Here is a 26,982-nt window from a genome sequence, read left to right as displayed (position 1 = left end):
CAACTCTGCTCTGGTAATCAATCCACCCCGTTCTCGGAGGACCTGCTCACAATCCATGCATGGATCTGGAGATTCACCAGCACAGTGATCAAAATACTGTGCAAAGTTACACACAACTAAGTCCGAGCTCCCTAGAAGAAGAAAGGTTTTGGAATAGCTGTCTTAGATAAGAATAGTCTGGTTTGTCATCAAAACGTAAAGAATGACAGAAATTCAGATATGTAGCAAACTTCAAGGGGTATCCTTTGCACAGAACCTCAATGGGTGTTGACTTCTTTTTTTTTCACTGATACGCTCATATTTCTGCCTGTTTGTTGCTGCCTTTAATCCTTGCCATGGAAGGGAACCCAGATTGAAATACATCAACACGTAACCCAAGGACTCTAAGTCATCCTTGCGAGATTGCTCAATTCCAAGATGAGTATTGATAGATGCATAGTGGGCAGTTCCTGTTAGGTTCTTATTTTCATGATAGGGAATATGTTGGTGAGTTCGAGCATCTCGATATTTCTTTATCAGTCCAAAATCTATGATGTAGACCAGGTTCCCCTTTCCCAGCCCCATCAAAAAGTTATCTGGCTTCACATCACAGTGGATGAAATTCTTTGAATGAATGTATTCAATTTGACTAATCTCCTCTTTGCACCATTTTGTAGATTTTACTTTCTATATGAAGCTGGGGATGTTTTGTTTTTACATATTCTAATATTGATGATAATTTCCTCTCCTGCAGCAATGTCAGTTCCCAGATAGATGTCACCGAAGGAGCCGCTGCCAATCTTCCGACCCAGCCGGTAGCGGTTCCCGACTTTGAGCTCCGTGGCACCAGCTCCGTTCACCAAACGGTTGCCGCCATACCTCACATGCAACGAACAGAGATGCCGAAAGAACGCGCAAGTGATGCGCTCACTCTACTTCACTATCCATCTGAGTGACAAGCGGCGCCATGACCCCATCCAGATATGTTTTAATAATGGCTATTTTCCACCAGACACCACCAACACGTCATCGATAAGGACACAATCATTTCTGGGGCATTGAGTGCACGTCACTGTTCCCTCTTCACAGCTAAAGAATGCGTGCCAGAAGTATCATCCCTCTCGATGTCAGCGGTCTTGGACTACACAAGCCAATCAGGAGGCCCCACCACTCACATCAAATATGCGTCTGCATCCTCCTGACTGCCGCACATGCGCAGTGTTCAGAATTCGGCCCTAAAAGAAGGAGAGCCCCAACATATAGAAAAAACACCACGGAGGCAAAATCTCTGTGAGCCAGGATCATCCAAATCTATGAAAACCTCCTGCAGAGGAGAGCAGAATGCCAACCGATCCAGCAGCAGGACAAAAACAATTTGAGGAATAGCAGGAGTAAGTGATATAACCTTCCAGCATTCCAAGCCTCTTTCTGATGGTCCGTCATTCTTTAGAATGTTCAGTTCTATACCGTTGAGAGAGTAAATTAACTTAATTCAAATTGCAACTGACTAAGCAATTTAAGACCAAAACAGCAAAGAACCCCCCCAACAAAAAACAGCTTTATATAAAACAAATATTGCCAACTTAAAATCAAAAAGAAGGAAAATAAGTAATTATTGAAAATCACATCCCTATTTTTATTCTTAGGACATTCCATCTTCATGTTGACTAATGGATTCTTGTAACTTTAATGGATCCTCGTAGTATATTGGTTTGTTGCAGTGAGTGATCTTTATCATTGCAGGGAAAAATAATCCATACAACGCCCCCATTTGTTTCAGCTGGGGGCGAAGTGCCAAAAATTGTTTTCTAATATTGATGATAATTTCCTCTCTTGCAGCAATGTCAGTTCCCAGATAGATGTCACCGAAGGAGCCGCTGCCAATCTTCCGACCCAGCCGGTAGCGGTTCCCGACTTTGAGCTCCGTGGCACCAGCTCCGTTCACCAAACGGTTGCCGCCATACCTCACATGCAACGAACAGAGATGCCGAAAGAACGCGCAAGTGATGCGCTCACTCTACTTCACTATCCATCTGAGTGACAAGCGGCGCCATGACCCCATCCAGATATGTTTTAATAATGGCTATTTTCCACCAGACACCACCAACACGTCATCGATAAGGACACAATCATTTCTGGGGCATTGAGTGCACGTCACTGTTCCCTCTTCACAGCTAAAGAATGCGTGCCAGAATTATCATCCCTCTCGATGTCAGCGGTCTTGGACTACACAAGCCAATCAGGAGGCCCCACCACTCACATCAAATATGCGTCTGCATCCTCCTGACTGCCGCACATGCGCAGTGTTCAGAATTCGGCCCTAAAAGAAGGAGAGCCCCAGCATATAGAAAAAACACCACGGAGGCAAAATCTCTGTGAGCCAGGATCATCCAAATCTATGAAAACCTCCTGCAGAGGAGAGCAGAATGCCAACCGATCCAGCAGCAGGACAAAAACAATTTGAGGAATAGCAGGAGTAAGTGATATAACCTTCCAGCATTCCAAGCCTCTTTCTGATGGTCCGTCATTCTTTAGAATGTTCAGTTCTATACCGTTGAGAGAGTAAATTAACTTAATTCAAATTGCAACTGACTAAGCAATTTAAGACCAAAACAGCAAAGAACCCCCCCCAACAAAAAACAGCTTTATATAAAACAAATATTGCCAACTTAAAATCAAAAAGAAGGAAAATAAGTAATTATTGAAAATCACATCCCTATTTTTATTCTTAGGACATTCCATCTTCATGTTGACTAATGGATTCTTGTAACTTTAATGGATCCTCGTAGTATATTGGTTTGTTGCAGTGAGTGATCTTTATCATTGCAGGGAAAAATAATCCATACAACGCCCCCATTTGTTTCAGCTGGGGGCGAAGTGCCAAAAATTGTTTTCTTTTGTCAGCCATGGCCTTGGCATAATCAGGAAAAAAACCAGTTTAGAATCCTGTTACTTTATGCTCTTTTTCTCCTTGGCTACTTTTAAAATTTCCATCACTTGTGTGAATCTCAGTAACTTGAAAATTACAGGTCTGGGACCAGTAGCAGTGTTATTTATCCTGGAAGGGATTCTATGAGCCCTCTCAAATTCTAGAGATGGAGAAAACTTCACAGACAGCACTTTGGGAATAAAGTCCTTCAGGAAGCCTACCATATCTTGCCCCTCAATATTTTCAGAAAGTCCCAGAATTCTGATATTATTTCTTCTTTCCCGATTTTCTAAATCTTCCAGTTTTTTTGTTAAGGTAATGATAGATTTATGATCCAGCTGAGACTGGACCAGCTATGTCTTACAGGCTGAAATTCGCTGCTCACAACTATCCAATCTGGAATTGGATATTTGTTATTTGATGAGTTAAATTTGTCAGTTCTTCCTGAACTGAGGTTAACTTTAGAAAGTTATCCTGTAACTTTTGAGAGTTATCCTGCAACATCATTTGCACATTTTTCATTCCTTGTTCAAGTACCTCCATAGAATCACCTGGTAAAGGCACTTTTGAAGGAGTCAGAGGAGTTGGTTTCAATCTTTTGCTTTTCCCCTGAGAAGCAAATGTAGATTCCAAGCTTTGTTGTTTTCCTGAGGCCATCAGAGATAAAAAAAAAAAAAGAAGTCAGTTTGAAGGGAATCAGAGTGTAATAAATATTCAGTTTGTGTGCCCAAGAGAGGAGCTCAGCAGCTACACAGCCATTCCTGTTGCAGCCAAGTTCCGGAATCCCAAAGTTACAGGAATTGATTGTTGCAGTTATCTGAGTGCTATCTGTGGTTTGTGGAATTTGTGAATCTTGTCAGAGACATACATGTCACAAAGCTCAAAAGGACAGAGTGAATACAGACTGGTTTCTGTACTCTGTGGAATTTGTGAATCCTGTCAGAGTAATAAAGATCACAGAGGATTTGAAAAAAGAGAATTAAGTTCACTGAAGTGTTGTAATTTTCCTGAGGAAAAGGAAGAACAGATCTTACCTTAGGTGGTGGTTAAAGTTATAGCCTCAGCCCCCTGAGGCTGTGGGTTCAAGCCCATGCTGTTCCTTGTGACCCTGGGCAAGTCACTTAATCCCCCCATTGCCCTAGGTAGATTGTTTTTTTGTAAATAACTTTTTATTGGGAAAACAAGATGCATTTGACATAACATCAGCAATGCAAAACATCAAGAAAAAGGGTTAGTTGCACCCACCGGGACAGAAAGGGAAAAATGCTTGAGTACCTGAATAAATTACAAAGGAAGACACTGCAACAATTCCAGAAGCAGTGAAAGTGTTCAAAGGAGTAACAGTAGAAGTGAACTTGGACCAGATTTACCGCCAGATCGACAAACTCAAAAGTGACAAATCTGGACCGGACAGAATTCATCCGAGAGTCTTGAAAGAGCTAAAAGTGGAAATCGGAGAACTATTGCAAAAACTTGCCAACCTGTCAATCAAAACAGGACAGATACCGGACGACTGGAAGATAGCGAACGTCACGCCGATATTTAAAAAAGGATCAAGAGGAGTACCGGGCAACTATAGACCTATGAGTCTCACGTCGGTCCCTGGGAAGATGGTTGAGGCGCTGATCAAGGATAGCATAACCTGGCACTTAGACACACATGACCTGATGAGAGCCAGCCAACATGGATTCAGGAAAGGGAAGTCATGTTTGACGAACCTACTTCAATTTTTTGAGACAGTGAACAGACAAATTGATAATGGAGAACTAGTGGATATTATATACTTGGATTTTCAGAAAGCATTCAACAAGGTTCCACATGTAAGACTCCTCAGGAAACTGCAGGGCCATGGAATAGAAGGAGATATACTAAGATGGATAGGCAAATGGCTGGAGAACAGAAGGCAGAGAGTGGGTATAAATGGGAAGTTCTCAGACTGGGAAAATGTGACTAGTGGTATGCCCCATGGCTCGGTACTTGGGCCCATCTTATTTAATATTTTCATCAACGACCTAGAGGATGGAACATCCAGTGAGATCATCAAGTTTGCAGATGACACAAAGCTATGCCGGGCCATCAAATCGCAGAAGGACAGTAAGGAACTCCAGATTGACTTGAGCCGATTGGAGAATTGGGCAGATAAATGGCAGATGAAGTTTAATGTGGAAAAATGCAAAGTGATGCACTTAGGCAAAAAAAGTAAGGAACACATAGTAACATAGTAGATGACAGCAGATAAAGACCCGAATGGTCCATCCAGTCTGCCCAATCTGATTCAATTTAAATTTTTTTTTAATTTTTTAATTTTTTTCTTCTTAGCTGTTTCTGGGCAAGAATCTAAAGTTTTCCACGGTACTGTGCTTGGGTTCCAACTGCCGAAATCTCTGTTAAGACTTACTCCAGCCCATCTACACTCTCCCAGCCATTGAAGCCCTCCCCTGCCCATCCTCCACCAAACGGCCATACACAGACACAGACCGTGCAAGTCTGCCCAGTAACTGGCCTAGTTCAATATTTAATATTATTTTCTGATTCTAAATCTTCTGTGTTCATCCCACGCTTCTTTGAACTCAGTCACAGTTTTACTCTCCACCACCTCTCTCGGGAGCGCATTCCAGGCATCCACTGCCCTCTCCGTAAAGTAGAATTTCCTAACATTGCCCCTGCATCTACCACTCCTCAACCTCAAATTATGTTCTCTGGTTTTACCATTTTCCTTTCTTTGGAAAAGATTTTGTTCTACGTTAATACCCTTCAAGTATTTGAACATCTGAATCATATCTCCCCTGTCTCTCCTTTCCTCTAGGGCGGGGGTCGGAAATCCGTGGCTCCAGAGCCGCATGCGGCTCTTTTCCACCTTTGCCGTGGCTCCGGTAGTGTGTCACGCAGGCATGCAGCTTACAAGTCTGGTCGCGGCGGGAAATAGCCATGCTAAGCAGTGAGCTCAGCACGTACACTGATGAAAGCCTTGCTTGCTGATTGGTCTGGCAGCCCCGCCCCGCCGTGCCGCCGGACCAATCAGCAAGCAAGGCTTTCATCTGTGTACGTGCTGAGCTCACTGCTCAGCATGGCTATTTCCCGCCACGACGCCGGACTTGTAAGCTGCATGCCTGCATCGCCAGAATTTAGGTAGGCTGTTTTCATCCCCGTGGGAGTCCCGTGGGCCAGGGGGCGTCCCCTTGGGAGTCCCGTGGGTCAGGGGGGCATCCTCGTGGGAGTCCCGTGGGCCAGGGGGAACAGGGAGACAGAAAGAAAAAGTTGGGGGAGAGAATGAGGTCTGGAGGAGAGGAAACATACAGGAGGCTGAAAGAAAGGAAGATATAGTGAGATGGACACAAAGAAGGGTGATGCTGGAAAATAGGTGGAATGGTAATTCTGACAAACACAGAAGGGAAATGCTGGATCAAGGAGAGATGGGGCTCAGGCTGGATGGAATGAGGAGAAATGCCTTGTTGGCCCGGAACTTCCTCTCCTACGTCAGAATTGACGTCAGGGAGCGGAATGCTGGTCAGCGCGATGCTTCTGCAGGGAAAGCTTGGGACGGCGGTGGCTTGGGGGCTATTCCCCGATGGCGGTGGCAGCAAACCGAGTGGCTTGGGGGAGGGCACGGAGAAAGAAAGAAAGGGGGCTGACAGGGAGACAGAAAGAAGGCGGAACAGGGAGACAGAAAGAAAAAGTTGGGGGAGAGAATGAGGTCTGGAGGAAGAAAGATTGGATGCACAGTCAGAAGAAGAAAGTGCAACCAGAGACTCATGAAATCACCAAACAGCAAAGGTAGGAAAAATGATTTTATTTTCAATTTAGTGATCCTGTATATAGCATTAAGATAAGAAACAATATATGCAGTGTTAGATTTGTTTTATAATGGTTTTGCGGCTCCAAGTTTTTTTTTTCTTTTCGAAAACGGGTCCAAGTGGCTCTTTATGTCTTAAAGGTTGCAGACCCCTGCGCTAGGGTATACATATTCATGGCTTTCAGTCTCTCCTCATACGTCTTCTGGCGCAAGCCTCCTATCATTTTCATCGCCCTCCTCTGGACAGCCTCAAGTCTTCTTACGTCTTTTGCCAGATACGGTCTCCAAAACTGAACACAATACTCCAAGTGGGGCCTCACCAATGACCTGTACAGGGGCATCAACACCTTCTTCCTTCTACTGACTACGCCTCTCTTTATACAGCCCAGCATCCTTCTGGCAGCAGCCACTGCCTTGTCACACTGTTTTTTCGCCTTTAGATCTTCGGACACTATAACCCCAAGGTCCCTCTCCCCATCCGTGCATATCAGCTTCTCTCCTCCCAGCATATACAGTTCCTTCCTATTATTAATCCCCAAATGCATTACTCTGCATTTCTTTGCATTGAATTTTAGTTGCCAGGCATTAGACCATTCCTCTAACTTTTGCAGATCCTTTTTCATATTTTCCACTCCCTCTTCGGTGTCTACTCTGTTACAAATCTTGGTATCATCTGCAAAAAGGCACACTTTTCCTTCTAACCCTTCAGCAATGTCACTCACAAACATATTGAACAGGATTGGCCCCAGCACCAAACCCTGAGGGACTCCACTAGTCACCTTTCCTTCCTTCGAGCGACTTCCATTAACCACCACCCTCTGGCATCTGTCCGACAGCCAGTTTCTGACCCAGTTCACCACTTTGGGTCCTAACTTCAGCCCTTCAAGTTTGTTCAACAGCCTCTCTGAGCTCCCTTAGTATCCTGGGATGGATCCCGTCTGGTCCCATCGCTTTGACCACCTTCAGTTTTTCAAGTTGCTCATAAACACCCTCCTCCGTGAACGGCGCAAAATCTACTCCATTTTCTCGTGTAACTTTGCTAGACAATCTCGGTCCTTCTCCAGGATTTTCTTCTGTGAACACAGAACAGAAGTATTTGTTTAGCACATTTGCTTTCTCCTCATCACTCTCCACATATTTGTTCCCAGCATCTTTTAGCCTAGCAATTCCATTTTTTATCTTCCTCCTTTCACTAATATATCTGAAAAAATTTTATCTCCCTTTTTTACATTTTTAGCCATTTGTTCTTCCGCCTGTGCCTTCGCCAAACGTATCTCTCTCTTGACTTTTTTCAGTTTCACCCTGTAGTCCTTTCTGCTCTCCTCTTCTTGGGTTTTTTTATATTTCATGAACGCCAACTCTTTCGCCTTTATTTTCTCAGCCACTAGGTTGGAGAACCATATCGGCTTCTTTTTTCTCTTGTTTTTATTGATTTTCTTCACATAAAGGTCCATAGCCATTTTTATCGCTCCTTTCAGCTTAGACCACTGTCTTTCCACTTCTCTTATGTCCTCCCATCCTAACAGCTCTTTCTTCAGGTACTTTCCCATTGCATTAAAGTCCGTACGTTTGAAATCTAGGACTTTAAGTATCGTGTGGCCGCTCTCCACTTTAGCCGTTATATCAAACCAAACCGTTTGATGATCGCTACTTCCCAGGTGAGCACCCACTCGAACATTAGAGATACTCTCTCCATTTGTGAGGACCAGATCCAATATCGCTTTTTCCCTTGTGGGTTCTGTCACCATTTGTCTGAGCAGAGCCTCTTGAAAGGCATCCACTATCTCCCTACTTCTTTCCGATTCCGCAGACGGAACATTTCAGTCCGCATCCGGCAGGTTGATATCTCCCAACAGCAGAACCTCCTCTTTCCTTCCAAACTTTTGGATATCCACAATCAGATCCTTATCAATTTGCTGCGATTGAGTCAGAGGTCTGTAAACTACACCCTCGTAGATAGAAGTTCCATCTTCTCTTTTCATAGCAATCCATATCGCTTCTTCCTCTCCCCAGGTCCCTTGCATTTTGGTCGCTTGGATATTGATCTTTACATAGAGAGCTACTCCTCCACCTTTATGACCATCTCTCTGTCCTTCCTAAAAAGATTATATCCCGGTATATTTGCATCCCATCCATGTGATTCACTGAACCATGTCTCTGTGATAGCAACATTATCTAGATCTGCCTCTAACATCAGGGCTTGCAGATCATGAACTTTGTTGCTAGACTGCGAGCATTTGTGGTCATCGCTTTCCAGCTATTTTTCAGCGATAATCTCCTTTTTCGTATGGATTTTTGTGTCATTTCACTTTCTGTTGCAATACTAAGAAATGAGTTGCTGATATTGCTTATGTTGCAGCCTTTACTACTATCACATCTTTTCTTTTGCCGGGGGTGGTCTCTATAATTGTCCTTCGTACATACACACCCCCACCTTCTAGTTTAAATGCCTAGAAAAATATTGTCTAAATTTCTCTGCAAGGTTTCTTTTTCCTGCTGTAGTAATATGTAGCCCATCAGTGCAATATAGCTTCTTGTCCTTCCATGTATTTCCCCATCCTCCTATGTACCTGAAGCCTTCTTGATGACACCAGGCTCTGAGCCACCTATTAAAGTCCTCTGTGTTTTTCACTCTTTGCTCTCCCTTTCCATATGCAGGCAGTATTTCAGAAAAAGCTAAAGTCTTTACAAAAGGTTTCACGTCCTCACCAAGCTCCCGAAAAGCTTTCTGTGCTGCAAGTGTGGAGTTGTTGGCCAGGTCATTTGTTCCCAGATGGATAACAACATCAGTCCTTAGTTTCTTCCTTAATTATAGTCAGTATTTGCCTGGAATTCCTGGTAGCTGAGGATCATGGAAAACATTTCACTATTTTGGTCTCCTCGCCCTGTGTTCCAAGGTTAATGCCTCTGATGATGGAATCCCCCAACAGTAATAGTTTTCTGTTTTTGGCTTTTTTATTTGTACTTAGGGTGCGCTTGTTCTCTTGAGTTACCTTCATTGGTTCCAGTCCCACCTCCCTTCTGTTTTTTTGAGTATCGCAGTGCACTAGTGGAGCGAAGGAATTCTGTAGAGGTAATATTAGTGAAGGTGGATGTTTCTGTGTTACATGTCGCAGTCTTCCTGAGCCTACTGTGACCCATTTATTCCTGGGCTGTTTTATTCTTTGAGGTAGAGGTGGTAAGTTGGTATGATTTTGTGGAGTGATGGAAGCTGCTTTAATTGTATTCAATTCCTGTTTAAGTTTGCAGAGCTCCTCCTTAATACTGGCAAGTTGAAGACAGATGGGGCAAGCCTTAAGCTTCCAAATAGTATGTCTTGGAATTAAAGCACCACAGTGATTGCATAGAATAAAGGTCATCTTGATTGGTTGTGAAGTGACTTGATTTGAGTAGTCCTGATTATATGGGTCTCTATATATGAATAGTGGTCCCTGGGGTTGATGGGACTATAAGTCTTACCCTTATTCCTATGAAGGGAAAGGGAAAGAGGAAATAAGATTTAAGTATACACAAGTATAGTATGTCAGGTGCAACTCTGGGAAAAACCGAACAGGAAAAGGACCTGGGCATATTAATTGATAGGACTCTGAAGCCGTCAGCGCAATGCGCGGTGGCAGCAAAGAACGCAAATAGAATACTAGGCATGTTAAAGAAGGGAATCACGAGTTGATTGGAGAAAGTTATAATGCCGCTTTATAGAGCAATGGTCAAACCACACTTGGAATACTGCGTCCAACATTAGTCTCCATACCTAAAGAAGGATATAAAACTGCTAGAGAGGGTGCAGAGACGAGCAACAAGGCTGGTGAAAGGTATGGAGAACCTGGATTACAAGGAACGACTTAAGAGACTGGGGTTGTTCTCCCTTAAGAAAAGGAGACTGCGAGGGGATATGATCAAGACTTTCAAAATACTGAAAGGAATCGACAAAATAGAGCAGGAAAAAACATTATTTACAATGTCCAATGTGACACGGACAAGAGGACATGAACTGAAGCTAAGGGGGGACAAGTTCAGGACAAATATCAGGAAGTTCTGCTTCATGCAACGAGTGGTGGACATCTGGAATGCTCTCCCAGAAGAGGTAATTGCGGAATCCACCGTTCTAGGATTTAAGGGTAAGTTAGATGTACATCTCCTTATGAGTGGCATAAAGTGACATGGGTAAGGGTAAGCTAGATGCACTTCTCTTTATGAGAAGCTTAGAGTGATATGGGGACTAAAACTATGCCAGGGTACACCTGGTGGGGATCGCCGGACTTGATGGACCTAGGGTCTGTTCCGGAGATGGCAGTTCTTATGTTCTTATGTATATCTCCCCTCAGTCTTTTCTTTTCCAAGCTGAAGAGTCCTAATTGTTTTAGTCTTGCCTTATACGAGAGGAGCTCCATCCCCTTTATCATCTTGGCCACTTGGTCATATTGTCTACGATGATACCCAGATCCTTTTCTTGGGTGCTAACCCTCAAGGTGGACCCTAGCATCCGGTAACTGTGATTCAGATTATTCTTCCCAATGTGCATCACTTTGCATTTGTCCACATTAAATTTCATCTGCCATTTGTACGCCCAGTCTTCCAATTTCCTAAGGCCCGCCTGCAATTTTTCACAGTCCGCATGCATTTTAACAACTTGTTGTCATCTGCAAATTTAATCACCTCACTCGTCGTTCCAATTTCCAGATCATTTATAAATAAGTTAAATAGTACCGGTCCCAGTACAGACCCCTGCGGCAGTCCACTGTTTACTCTCCTCCATTGAGAAAAATGATCATTTAAACCTACCCTTTGTTTTCTATCTGATAACCAATTCCTAATCCACAACTAAACTTTGCCACCGATCCCATGACACTTTAATTTTCTCAGGAGCCTCTCGTGAGGAACTTTATCAAAAGCTTTCTGAAAATCTAGATATACTATATCAACCGGCTCACCTTTATCCACAGTAGATTCTGCGCCGTTCACAGAGGAAAGTGTTTATGAACAACTTGAAAAACTGAAGGTGGACAAAGCAATGGGACCAGATGGGATCCATCCCAGGATACTGAGGGAGCTCAGAGAGGTTCTGGCGGGTCCTATTACAGACTTGTTCAACAAATCTCTGGAGATGGGAGTGGTTCCTGGGGATTGGAGAAGAGCGGATGTTCAGAGAAAGGAAAATGGTAAAACCAGATGACATAATTTTGAGGTTGAGGGGTGGTAGACTCAAGAGTAATGTAAGGAAATTCTTCTTTACGGAGAAGTTGGTTGATGCCTGGAATGCACTCTTGAGGGAAGTGGTAGAGAGGAAAACGGTGACAAAGTTCATAAAAGCGTGGGATGAACACAGAGGATCTTGAATCAGAAAATAATGGTGTATATTGAAGAACTAAAGCCAGTATTTATTTATTTAGCCCGTCTTGCCAAAGGAGCCCAGAACGGGTTACAAGAGTACATTCACAGTATAAGCAGGACAAACTTTGGTGGGAAAAACAAACTTGGTGTAAATAGAGGTATAAATTTCAGATTTTATAGTATAGGGCTCCTTTTACGAAGGTGCACTAGCGTTTTTAGCGCATGCACAAGATTAGTGTGCGCTATAGCGCACGCTAGCTGAAAAACTACCACCTGCTTAAAAAGAGGCAGTAGCGGCTAGCGCACGCTGCATTAGCGCACCTTTGTAAAAGGAGCCCATAGTGATAACATACAGATTTGGAAATATAGACTTAGTGGACATAGGGTGTTTTAAAATTGCAGCATTTGGTGGTTTAAATTACATCATTTTCCGTATGGACATAGCCTATCATAAAGTAAAATAGCTTTGTAGGTTTGTGTGTCATTGAAGTATGATGGGTTTTTGGTCCAGTGGACTGCCGTAAGGATCAGTCAGGAATGCAGATGTAAGCTAAGGAGCTGGATTTGTAAAGAAGAAGATTTTCAAGGCTTTCCTGAAGTTCCATAGACTGTTTAAAGATCTGACAGATGGGGGGATGATGTACCATAATCTTGGTATTAAATGGGAATAAGAGTGTTTCAGATGTGAGTGAGCGTCCGGGTGGAATGGCTAGCCGTTTTTCTGCTTGGGATCTCAGTGATCGGTTGGGGACATAAATTTGTAGTTTTGATGCTATGTAGCTTGGTGCCATAAGAACATAAGAATTGCCGCTGCTGGGTCAGACCAGTGGTCCATCGTGCCCAGCAGTCTGCTCATGCGGCGGCTCTCTGCTCAAAGACCAGCGCACTAACTGAGACTAGCCCTACCTGTGTACGTTCTGGTTCTGCAGGAACTTGTCTAACTTTGTCTTGAATCCCTGGAGGGTGCTTTCCCCTGTGACAGACTCCGGAAGAGCGTTCCAGTTCTCTATCACTCTCTGGGTGAAGAAGAACTTCCTAATGTTCGTACGGAATCTATCCTCTTTCAATTTTAGAGAGTGCCCTCTCGTTCTCCCTGCCTTGGAGAGGGTGAACATCCAGTCCTTATCTACTAAGTCTATTCCCTTCAGTACCTTGAATGTTTCGAATATGTCCCCTCTCAATCTCCTCTGTTCGAGGGAGAAGAGGCCCAGTTTCTCTAATCTTTCGCTGTACAACAACTCCTCCAGCCCTTTAACCATCTTAGTTGATCTTCTCTGAACCCTTTTGAGTAGTACCGTGTCATTCTTCATGTACGGCGACCATTGCTGGACGCAGTACTCCAGGTGTGGGTGCACCATGGCCTGGTAGAGCAGCATAACCTTCTCCGATCTGTTTGTGATCCCCTTCTTTATCATTCCTAGCATTCTGTTCGCCCTTTTTGCTGCCACAGCACATTGCGCAGACGGCTTCATCGACTTGTCGATTAGAACTCCCAAGTCTCTTTCCTGGGAGGTCTCTCCAAGTACTGCCCCGGACATCCTGTATTCGTGCATGTGATTTTTGTGGAATGTCTTGAAAGTTAGAACCAGGGCTTTAAAGACGCATAATTTTTGGATAGGCAGCCAGTGCATGGATCTTAGTGCAGGGGTGACGTGGTTGCGGAAGCCCAGGTTTATCAGGAGTCGGATTGCAGCATTTTGCACGCCTTGGCGACAGGAGACAGTTTTTGCGAGTAAGCCTAGTAGTGTGTTGCAATAATCTAAGCGAGATAAAACAAATGCATATAGTAGCTGGGCAAAATCGTTCTCTCAAAAGTAAGCACGGATGCACTTTAGCTGGTGTAGGTAATAGAAACATGAAGACACTAATTTTGATACATGATCTGAGAGCGACAGGTTTGAGTCGAGAATCACTCCCAGGCTACGGGCGTTGTCTTTGGCTGTAAGGGTGTCATTTCTGCAGGAGAGGGATGGACGGTGGTATGTGCAGGAATCCTTGTGTATCCAGAGAAGTTCGGTTTTTGATGCGTTGAACTATAGTTTGTTTGCGGTTATCCAGTACTTTATTTCAGTTAGGCAGCAATGAAGTTTTTTTGATTTGAGCGTCTCGATGTTGACCTAGGGGGAGGTAGAGCTTTATGTCATCTACATAAGAGTGGATTTTGATTTGATATTTTTCTGTGAGGTCAAGTAATAATAATAATAATAATTTTATTCTTATATACCGCCATACCGAAAAAGTTCTAGGCGGTTCACAATAAGGTGAGCTAATACATAGGATACAGATAAAATACAAATTAGAATATTGGACTTAAACCCAAATAAAGACAGAAAGCATTTATAATGCAGAAAATACCGGCACGGCAGGGAAAGAAGTAATACATAGAACAGATAGAGTACATCAAGTTGAATATAAGGAACTTGATTGAAAAAATGAAGCTGAATGCATTAAGATACCAGCCTATCAAAGAGTTGAGTCTTTAACAATTTTCTAAAATCAAGATAGGAAGAGATCTCTAACATAATTTTTCCAAGCCATACATTCAATTTAGCAGCTTGAAATGAGAGGGTTCTCTCAAGGAACTTCTTATAATGACAGGATTTTAATGAGAGATATGAAAACAAGTGCACTGTATGTGTAGTCTTTTTGGCATGAATCAAAGAAAAATGAGACACAAGATAACCTGATAACAAACTGATTTATAACAAATACTGGAAAATTTGAACAGAATTCTTGACTCTATCGGCAACTAATGGAGTTTCAAATAAAATGAGTGATATGCTCCCATGTTTTTTTTTAAACCAAAAATGAGGCGAATGGCAGTATTCTGAATCACTCTCAATTTTTTGAAAATTTTCTTGTAAGCACCTAGATATATAATGTTACAATAATCGAGAATACTTAAGATAGAAGACTGTACCAAACGAAAGGAAGTTTCGTCAAAATACTTCTTAATGGTACAAAGCTTCCAAAGCACAGAGATATGTTTCTTAAACAATAAATCCGTATGTTATTCCAATGTGAGATGTTTATCCGGAGTCACACCCAATATTTTTATGGATTGTTCTATATTATAGTCCAACCCATTCACGTGTATTGTTGTTTCTTTAATCTTATCGTTGGGAGTTGCTAAAAAAATTTAGTTTTTTCCGCATTTAATTTCAATTTATAAGTAGTCATCCAAAGTTCAATCTGACTTAAAATAATCACTAAAAAATTTATGAACTCCGGTGACAGACAAGTTAACGGGATGACTATAGTAATGTCATCCACATAAATGTAGAACTTGAGCTTTAAACTTTGCAACAAATTTCTCAAGGAAGCAAGATAAATATTAAACAAAGTGGGGGACCTCACAGGAGTTTTCCCAACGATAAGACAAGGTATCTTCTTTAAACACTTTTTACGATCTTTTACCCAGGAAGCCACGAAACCAGTTCAAGACATTATCTGCGACTCCAATAGATTCCAAACAATCCAACAAAATAGTATGATCTACCAGATCAAAAGCGCTGCTCAGATCTAGCTGCAGAATTAACATACTTGAACCTTGACTGGATAATGAATGCAAATAATCAAACAGAGAGGCCATGATTGTTTTGGTACTACATCCTGACTGAAAACCAGATTGATTCTCATGCAAAATGCTAAACTTATCCAAGTATGTAACTAATTCAGCGTTTATCAAAACTTCCTGTATCTTAGTAGCTAGAGGAATACTGGCAATAGGTCTAAAATTAGATGCAATGCTGGATGATTCTTTTGTGTTTTTTAAAAATGGTGTAATCTCAATTTGACCCTGTTCCTCGGGAAACTTCCCTATGGATAATAAGAAATTAATCCACATCAACAATTTGGCCTTAAAGTTGACCGGGACAACTTTCATAGCATTTGGAGGACAGCTATCAAGTCTACAGTATGAGTCAACATACTTATTGTAAAACTTACTAAAGGTTTGCCAGTCAATAGATGTAAAATTATTCCAACTTAGATCTACTCTGGGCGCGTTCCAGACTCCGCCCTCCCTCTTACCGTTGCTTCCTGAAGGCTTTTCTGCCGCCGCACAGCGGCGGCACGTTCCAGACTCCGCCCTCCCTCTTACCGGTACATGTCTTATAAATTGGAGCACTTTGCGGCGCACGCTGATCACCTTTGAACCTCACTGCATTGCACAGCACAGAGTTTGATTTTACAACTGCCATTATTTTTATCGTTTTAAAGTTGTTTTATATTTAGTTTCAAGTTAATTTTATTGTTTTATTTATGCTATTATTGTTTGTTCCAGTTGCTTCCTGAAGGCTTTTCTGCCGCCGCGCAGCGGCGGCACGTTCCAGACTCCGCCCTCCCTCTTACCGGTACATGTCTTATAAATTGGAGCACTTTGCGGCGCACGCCAAAGGAGCGTGCTTAAGGAGCAGGTTCTGCTCCTTAATGCGCTCCTTTATGCGATACTTGTTTGCACATTAAAAATCTTTAATACAATAGCACTGAAGTTAAAAAACCGTCTCCTAGATCTTGGTCAGTTGCAGCACTCAATTTTTATATCATATATACTATATCTAATTCTACTTTTATTCTTAAACAACTGTCTTAATTCTTACTCACAAGACGCTACTAAAACTCATATGACATTACACTATAAATATATAATGGATAATTCTTCTTCCACTTTTCGAGACCATTCTACTGCATCTATCCCGGTAATTTGGGGAAATAGATCAACAAAATTAAAAAACAAATTAAATATTCCTCGCTATCCCGAACGTCGAGAAATTCCTTTACACTCCCAACAAACACCCTCTCTGAACTCTCATCAAGTATATTCCACTACAATAAAATCATCATCTCTAGATGTGGAAACTAAACAACTTAAGATAGGTTTAATTAATATACGTTCCATAAAATCAAAGTATCATATTTTAAAAGATCTTATTATACAAAATTCTTTTGATGTCTTATGTCTAATCGAAACATGGCTTGTAGAAGGGGAGGAAGCATACCTCAGTTATGCATGTCCTCCTGGTTTTTCCTTTATATTTAATCATCGTTACAATAAAAAAGGCGGAGGTTTAGCAACTATTTACCAAAGTTCCCTTTCATTAACTAAAATTGACTTTTCAACAAACACACATATTGAATACATACAATTTTCTATTCATACAAAACCAAAAACCGATATTTTTTTATTGTATGTACCACCTCCAATTAATAATGATACTCTTAACCATTTACAAACTCTTCTCTTTGACTTTGGTTCATCAACACCAAATCCATTAATTTTTGGAGATTTTAATATTCATTTTGATGATCCCACCAACAACTATACTAAATCTATGCTTTCTCTAATCAAAGATTTAGACTTACATCCTTTAATGACACAACCAACCCATCAAGCTGGTCATATATTGGATATGGCTATAATTCCCATCTCAATGATCTTAAATTATACTGTAAATTCATTACATCCAGTTCCATGGTCAGATCACTTTTTAATTTCAATATCATTATTTCTTTCACACAGTACACATCATTGCGAGTCCCGGATACTTAATATTAGAGACTTCAGTAATCTTACAACAGAATCAATTCGGTCATCTTTTAAGTTAGATTTCTCTGATACAATAAATAGTGACATTGAAATTTTATTAACACAATGGACCACTTCTATAAATACATTACTTGATGAGCTTGCTCCATTACAAACTAAAACATTTTCAGCAAAACGAACAAAAAACCCATGGTATACAGCAGATCTAGCACTTATGAAAAAACAACTTAGATCGATTGAACGAAAATGGAGGAAAAATAAAACATATGAAAATACTCAACTATATAAAGAACACTCAAAAATATATAAATTAAAAATTAACCACACAAAAGAAAAATTTTATTCAGAAAAAATACAAAAAGCTAAGAATCCAGCAACACTTTATGCATTATTAAATTCTTTAACAAATACAAAAAAACAGCAACCACAATCTCTTAGCTCTTTACCAACAGCTCAAGCCCTTTCAGATTATTTCATTGAAAAAATTATAAATATTAGAAAATCTTTGACGAAACAACACTCCAATATCGAACAAGATCATTTAATCACAAACTTGCCGTATTCAACATGTTCTAATTTCAATCTGCCTAATCTTACGGAATTAGAAACTATAATAAAATTTATTAATATTAAGAGCTCAAATGCAGATTCATATCCTCCATTTATCTTAAAAAATTTTTTTGAAATTTTTGGTCCTTTTGTCCTACAATTAATAAACGAAAGTCTTACGCAAAGCATTATTCCTAAATCTTGGAAATCTTCTATTATTCGCCCTATCATTAAAGATCATAAGATGAGTTCAGAAAATGTTTCAAATTATAGGCCAATAGCTAATCTTCCTTTTTTGGCAAAACTGACGGAAAAAATTGTGTTCAATCAAGTTGCAGAATTTATTGAGAAAACTAATGTCCTTCATCCAAACCAGACAGGATTCCGACAATACCACAGTACAGAATATTCGTTAATAGGAATGACTTCTTCGATCCACTACTTCTTGGATCATCACCAATCAGTTTTATTAATATCTATTGATCTTTCAGCTGCATTTGACACCATTGACCATCATATTCTATTAGACAGACTTCAAACAATTGGCATTACTGATCAAGTATTATCATGGTTCATATCTTATTTCACAGATCGCACATCCACAGTTACATTTAATAATACAAATTCTAAAAGCTCACAATCTTCCCATGGTATTCCTCAAGGATCTATCTTATCCCCGTTACTTTTCAATATTTTTCTGGCACCTTTGATGACAGTTTGTCAATCAATAGGATTTCATGTTTACGCATACGCGGATGATATTCAACTTTTGCATCCATTAGATCCCAACAGTACTTCAGACATTATATCAATAAATAATAAACTTGAACAAATTCATCAATGGTTAGATATAAATAGGTTGGCCCTCAATATTGAAAAAACAAAAACATTACTTTTTCCTTGGAAAGAAACTTCTAAAATAATTACTCCCATCACTATAAAAAACACTCCTCTTCAAATAGTTGACAGTATAAAAATTCTAGGAGTTACATTTGACAGCAAATTAACCTTCCATGAACATATAAGCAATACCATTAAATCTTCATTTTATAGACTTCGTCAAATACGTTCTCTCTCGCAATATCTTTCCTCTAAATCATTAAATATTCTGGTACACTCTCTAATAATTTCCAAAATTGATTATTGCAATGCCCTCTTTCAAGGGATTACACAAAAAGAAATAAGAAGGTTACAAATAATTCAAAACACCGCCATTAAATTAATAACAAAAAAAAAAAAATTTGATCATGTAACGCCACTTCTCAAAAACGCCCATTGGCTTCCAGTATCACACAGAATAACATATAAAATATGTCTGCTCACTTTTAAAGCAATGCTTTTTAAAACTCCGGCCTTTATCTATAGAACTCTAATTCCCTATTCCACTAGTAGACCATTAAGATCCAATGAACAACATTTACTTACAGTTCCTTCTCTTAAAATTATAAATACAAGAAGACAATTCATCTTTTCGGTTACAGCGCCACAAATATGGAACTCCTTGCCAATCTATTTAAGAAAAGAACATGATATCGATAAATTTAAGATCAACCTAAAAACGTTCCTTTACAAAGACGCTTTCGATTAAGTACTCATAAATAGGAACACAATGATGCATTAATTTTAATTCCCAACCTCATGTTTTGAACCTACCTCTCTTTTTATTGAATTTTGTATTTCTTATCCCTTTTCCCTTTTGTTCATGTCTTGTCAAGTATGTATATAGTATATGTTTACTGATTATGGATAATTAATGTTTTAGATTATATGTAATTTTTATTTTTTATTTTTTAATAAGGTAATTTTGTATCCACTCCTATTACTTTGTATTTATGTTCATCGCTTTGAAAATATGACAAAGCGATTAATCAAAAATTTAATAAACTTGAAACTTGAAACTTGAGAGGATGGGAAAACACCAATGATGATTAATAGGATCAACTAATGTAAGCCGCAGTTTTTGAATTTTGGTATTAAAAAAATCAGCCAAACTATCAGCAGATAAAATAGATTCTTCGACAGCAACAGTACATGCCTCTAAATCATAAAGACCATTGACTAATTTAAAAAGGCTACTACTATTGGATGATACATTTCAAATTTTTTGGGATTAAAAATTTTTTCGTTTCTCCTTTGTCAGTTTTTGTAATTTTTCAGTTTTTGCCGCCAAGCTTCTCTATGCTCTGGCGTTCCAGATTTTAACCATTGTCTCTCCAATTTACTTAGAACAGTGTTCTTCAACCACCAGTCCATGGACCAGTACCGGTCCACAGAAATGTCCTGCCAGTCCACAGAGCCAGCACGTGCATCAGGCCCAAAACAGTGTTCTTCAATCACCAGTCCACGGTGCGATCGATGCGGCGTTATCTTCGAGCCAGCTCCCTCTTCCTAACTGATTCGGTGCACAAAGGCACGGGCAGTGGCTCCTACGGGCATCCTGCGCCTGAACCGGAAGCCTTCTCTCTGACGTTGCAACGTCAGAGGGAAGGCTTCCAGATGAGGCACGGGATGTGCAAGGTGCAATTAGTATTATTATGGGGGCGGGGTCTGGCCCATGACTTAGCCCAGTGTTCTTCAAACGCCGGTCCATGGATCGATGCAAGTCCACAGAATAATTATTTTATTTTTGCCGGTCCATAGGTGTAAAAAGGTTGAAAAACACTGCTGTAGAAGACGCGAACGACCTGACTGTTCCTGCTCTTTTTCATGTTAGTTGTTGGTGTGTTGTTGTACTGCTTGAATTTGTATATCTGAAAAATTAATAAAATGATTGGAACCCCCCCCACCAAAAAAAACCCCACCTATCTAAATTTCTAAATCTCTTTCTTCTCAGTTTAATAGGGGCCATATCATTTAAAATATAGGTACTAGTATTGATCCATGAATCCATAAATTGTTCAATCTCATTATTATGTTTAGAAACTATATCATAATGGGACCAAAATTTCACAGGGTTAATCAAACCTCTGCTAGCGTGCAATTTTTTATTTCTTGTTTTATTATCATTGTTTTTAGATTGAGTTGTCTTTGCTTGCCAGTCAAATTCAAAATTACATAATCTATGATCAGACCATAAAGAATCAGCCCAATTAGCTTGTTTCCAGCAAATTTTAGGATTTACTGGTTCTTTAGAAGAAAAGGTAATAAGATCTAATTGATGACCCTTTTGGTGGGTTTTTATTGGGAATGATTTGAAAAAGCATAATGAAGAAATAAAAGACCAGAACTCTATGATTTCAGGTTGATCTACTTGCTCTAGATCAGTGGTTCCCAAACCTGTCCTGGGGGACCCTCAGCCAGTCAGGTTTTCAAGATATCCCTAATGAATATGCATGAGAGAGATTTGCATATAATGGAAGTGACAGGTATGCAAATCTCTCTCATGCATTTTCATTAGGGATATCTTGAAAACCTGACTGGCTGGGGGTCCCAAAGGACAGGTTTGGGAACCACTGCTTTAGATGAATATTGATTTCCCTACTTAATAGGTTATAAGCACCATTTATTGAATTAGTTAGCAAAAATTCAAAGAAGTCCTCCTTTGCTAAACTCCATTTTTTTAAGGAGGAACATAACACACAGTGGCGATTAAGGCATCCGCTAAAATTTTAGAAGTTAGTTTAAGAGACAAAATTTCTAGGTTAGAAGTAGATTTGGAATTTAAAACAGTACAAGTTAAATAGTCTCTAAAAATAATGGCCAAATCTCCACCCCTTCCCCAAGAACTCGCTAACGATAAAATTTTAAAACCGGGGGAGGGGGGGAGACATTCTTGAATGATAATGTCGCTATCTGAGATCACCTAAATATATATATTCACCCGAAGTGGCTCAAGAACCACTATACCAAATTAATACATATACCACTTACATAGAGGATGCATCCAAAATATTCTCTATTGTGACTTTATTCATAGTAACTTATATCTTATGTACTCAGGAAAAGGCCTCATAATTGGAGCCTACGCACAGTCCTATCATAGACTGAACCATCAGCGTAGCATTTTCTGCTCCTTGCTCCAGTCATCGGCCAGAAAAACCTGAGATTCTATTTTGATCTATTTTGATAGTTATTAAACAATTTCTTATTATCTTTTAATATTTTTAGTAATTTTTAATACTTTTTAAATAATTTAAATAGTTTTAAATAATAAATGTTTTAAATATAATGGAAGTGACAGGTATGCAAATCTCTCTCATGCATTTCATTAGGGATATCTTGAAAACCTGACTGGCTGGGGGTCCCAAAGCACAGGTTTGGGAACCACTGCTTTAGATGAATATTGATTTCCCCACTTAATAGGTTATAAGCACCATTTATTGAATTAGTTAGCAAAAATTCAAAGAAGTCCTCCTTTGCTAAACTCCATTTTTTTAAGGAGGAACATAACACAGTGGCGATTAAGGCATCCGCTAAAATTTTAGAAGTTAGTTTAAGAGACAAAATTTCTAGGTTAGAAGTAGATTTGGAATTTAAAACAGTACAAGTTAAATAGTCTCTAAAAATAATGGCCAAATCTCCACCCCTTCCCCAAGAACTCGCTAACGATAACATTTTAAAACCGGGGGGGGGGGGGGGGGGGGAGACATTCTTGAATGATAATGTTGCTATCTGAGATCACCTAAATATATATATTCACCCGAAGTGGCTCAAGAACCACTATACCAAATTAATACATATATCACTTACATAGAGGATGCATCCAAAATATTCTCTATTGTGACTTTATTCATAGTAACTTATATCTTATGTACTCAGGAAAAGGCCTCATAATTGGAGGCTACACACAGTCCTATCATAGACTGAACCATCAGCGTAGCATTTTCTGCTCCTTGCTCCAGTCATCGGCCAGAAAAACCTGAGATTCTATTTTGATCTATTTTGATAGATAGTAAACCTTTTCTTATTATCTTTTAATATTTTTAGTAATTTTTAATACTTTTTAAATAATTTAAATAGTTTTAAATAATAAATGTTTTAAATAGTACACTTCTTAAAATTTTTTTTAACTCATGGGTGTATCTCTCTGTCAGTTTGAGAAAATATTTGACAACTGAACGCTTATCTCAGCGTTGCCATTACTGTATCAATCACTTTGTATATTGCCTGTTTACTGCCAGTTTACTGCCGACGTGGCCAGCGTTTCGTGGGCATAACAGTCAGTCCACTGCTTCAGGGCCAGAGGCATCTACAATATAATAAAACAAAATTACTAACATTACAGTCATTCTTATAGTCAACCAGAATATAACTTACTCTTCCGTTGTCCTGAGTACATAAGATATAAGTTACTATGAATAAAGTCACAATAGAGAATATTTTGGATGCATCCTCTATGTAAGTGGTATATGTATTAATTTGCTATCTGAGATCAACCATGTTTCAGTAAGTAAAACAAAATCAGGGTTAGTATCCTTCAACCAGTCTTTAATCAGCAAGGATTTATTTCTCATAGATCTTATATTTAAATAAAAACCATTAAGATTTTGATATCTGAGTGAATCAGTTGTGGAAAAAATGAGAATAAGTCAGATTTTTTTAGTATTCATTGTTTTTTGGTATACGGCTTATTTAGTCTGCGAGAGGCTGGTAAAACTTGAATGGGAAATGACCCAGATTCCATATAGTCGTATAAGGCACAATACGGAGTAGCTCGTAAACTTATCTTATCTCAGGACAAGCAGGCGGGTATTCTTACATATGGGTGATGTCATCGACGGAGCCCGGATTCGGACGCCTCACAAGCAGACTTGCTTAAAGAAACTCGAAGTTTAGAGTTGCCCGCACCGTGCATGCGCGAGTGCCTTCCCGCTTAGCACAGGGCGCGTCTCCTTAGTTCTCAGTTTTCCACATAGCTGAGAAGTCCGTCTTTGACTCTCTGCGTTTAACTTCGTTCCTTTGTGCCTTCTCTCAACCGCGGTTTGTGTTTTTTTTCCTCACGAATCGCTGTTTTAGTTTATTTCTTTTTATTTAAAAAAAAAAATTTTCTTCTTCCGTTCGTTTTCCGGGACATGCTGCTCGGCCGCAGCCCAAGGGCTTCGATTTTGCGGCGGCTATTTTTCCTTCTATGTCCCGGCCTGCCATGGGCTTCAAGAGGTGTAGCAAGTGTCAACGCGCAAACTCTCTTACGGACCCTCACGGACGCTGCCTCAAGTGCCTTGGGCCGAAACATCATCCTAGGTTGTGCCTGCCTTGCCAAACACTTCAGCCTTGTGTTTTCAAGTATCGTTGCATTTTGGTGGACAAGCTCTTCGAGATAGAGTCTTCTACTAATCCCTCGACTTCGAAGGCGTCTTCGGCCTCGATTCCCACCGAGGCTTCTTTTGCGCCTACTGCTTCCACCTCAAGCTTCATCAGACCTTCATCGTTTGCAGTGGCTCTTGCTTCAACGTCATCTGCTGTATCTTCACCTGTTTCCTCAGGTCCGATAGCTCAGCAATCAGTTCCGCCGGTGGTGATTAAAGTGTCTAAGACTCCCAGGTCGAAGCACACTCACACTACCTCGAAGTAACCTACAGCCAAAGCAGGTGGTCCGGTTTCAGGCGCGGATCCATCCTTGCCGGCTTCTTTCCAGACCATGTTAGAGAAGCAGTTTATTCAGTTCCTTACGAACATGGGACCCAAACTGCTTCCTCTTATCCAGCCTGGGCATTTAGCAGACTCCCGCGAGGTCAAGCCGCTTCCTTTGCCCTAGTCTGAACTTACACACTCTTTGTAGGGAGCAGAGTCTTTGCGAGTGTCTGTTCTGGCATCCAAGCACGTAAAGCAAGGAGCAGATTCTTTGCGAGTGAACATTGGCAGATCAGCTATCTTTCTTGTCTTTCCTTCGTCAGATGGCTGTGGACTTGAATCTTCAATTGGATACTGGCTCAAAATACTCTAAGGTGTATTTAGAAGTCATGCATCTTCCTCAACTTCTGGCAGAGTCTCTTAAGCTTCTACTTCATAAGCTTTTGAATCAGACTTTTGGTCGATGCATGGAAACTCCTTTTTCCATACCAGCTGTTCCAGGCAAATTGGACTCTAAATTTAAAACTGTGCATCGCAAGGGATTTGACAATACTCAATTATCTCATCAATCCCTCCTTGTCAAGTCCTCCTTGAAGAAGTCCCATCCTGCCAAGGTTTATGCTACCGCTCCTCCTGGAAGGGAAGGGAAAACTATGGACAAATTCGGACGTCGCATCTATCAAAATGCTATGATGTCCTCTAAAGTCCTCAATTATAATTTTCAATTCATCACTTATTTTGAATTTCTTATTTCTTTATTGCCGAAGTTCTTGCATTATCTGTACACTCAAAAGCATTTTGAATTTCAAGAGGTTGTTGCTTCTTTGTCTCAACTCCGGTTGCATCTCCTCCAGTAATCTTACGATGCATTTGAGTTGTCTGCTCAAGCAGCTGCTTGCTCTGTGGCTATGCGTCGTCTTGCCTGGCTTTGTATCATTGACATGGACCCTAATCTTCAAGACCGCTTAGCTAACATTCCTTGTGAAGGCAATGACCTCTTTGATGAATCTATCGAGGCAGCCACCAAGGAATTGTCTGACCATGAGAAATCTTTTGCTTCAATTGTCAGACCTAAGCCAAAGCCAGCTCCTGCTCTGCTCTTATCTACCAACGACATTATGCTCCAAAGCCGGCTCCATACACTCGCCCTCTTAAGAAGCAGCAACCTCAGAAGCAGCAAAAACCCCAAACTTCTGCTGCACCTAAGGCTTCTCAGCCTTTTTGACTGTTTAAAAGAGCATAACCTCCACCATTCTGACTCTGTCTCTTTTTCCCCCTATCGGAGGTCGTCTCCATCATTTTTATGACTGATGGACGTTAATTACCTCTGACCTCTGGGTGCTTTCCATCCTCAGAGAAGGATACTCTCTTCATTTAACTCAGGTTCCACCAGAGCTTCCTCTAAGAAAGTATCCTTCCAATCCATCCCAGACTACCCTTCTTCTTCAGGAAGCTCAAGCTCTGCTTCATCTCCATGCCATCGAACCAGTTCCCTTGGAGCAGCAAAACAGAGGGTTTTACTCCCGTTACTTTCTTGTTCCGAAGAAGACGGGTGACTGCGACCCATTTTGGATCTCAGGGCTCTCAACAAATTTCTAGTCAAAGAAAAGTTTTGAGTGTTGTCCCTGGCATCCCTTTATCCCCTTCTCGAGCAGAACAACTGGTTATGCTCTCTGGATCTCAAGGAGGCCTACACTCATATTCCCATTCATCCGGCCTCCCATCAGTACCTCAGATTTTGTGTGCCTCTTCCTTGCCCTGCAGATCCTGCAATTGTGTGGCTTTAATATGATATTTAACAAACAACATTACACCCCCTCCTTTTCTTCCTACCCTGTCTTTCCTGAAGAGATTTTAGCCCAGTATAACTACATTCCAGTCATGTTTCTCTGTGAACTATTTTTCTATGATCGCCACTATATCCAACTCCTGTTCTTCCATCACAGCTTCTAGATCCAGAATCTTGTTTCCTATAATTCGAGCATTAGTATATACTGCTTTCCAGACATTGCCCCCCTTCAGAAAAGACAAGGTAGAAAGAAAAGGAGGGGGTGTAATGTTGTATGTTAAATATCATATTAAAGCCACACAATTGCAGGATCTGCAGGGCAAGGAAGAGGCACTGTGAATCAATTTGGAAATAGGGAATGGTGAATATATTTACATTGGTGTGATATACAGGTCTCCTTCACAGACGGAAGAAGTAGATAGAGATTTAGCTTTAGTGTTTTCGATCTAGTAGACCACGAAATAATGGTACTATGCCTAGACGCAATGGGGCTTTCAGGAAAAGCTAAGAACCCGGGAGCTTTGATCACCCTGCCGAATCACTTCTAGTTTAAA

At 40.5% G+C, this 26,982-nt stretch overlaps 1 protein-coding gene and 1 pseudogene across 5 annotated transcripts in view; one reads left to right on the top strand and one right to left on the bottom strand.

Moving 5' to 3' along the window:
- GNAO1 (G protein subunit alpha o1) overlaps positions 1-26,982 on the top strand; it is a 1,237,229-nt gene that overhangs the window by 111,395 nt on the left and 1,098,852 nt on the right. The window lies entirely within an intron of this gene.
- Positions 107-26,982, bottom strand: part of LOC117359079 — a 74,225-nt pseudogene continuing 47,349 nt past the window's right edge.

Source organism: Geotrypetes seraphini, chromosome 4, assembly GCF_902459505.1.
Source record: "Geotrypetes seraphini chromosome 4, aGeoSer1.1, whole genome shotgun sequence".
Classification (NCBI taxonomy): Eukaryota; Metazoa; Chordata; class Amphibia; order Gymnophiona; family Dermophiidae; genus Geotrypetes; species Geotrypetes seraphini.
This window is presented reverse-complemented; position numbering and strand designations above follow the sequence as displayed.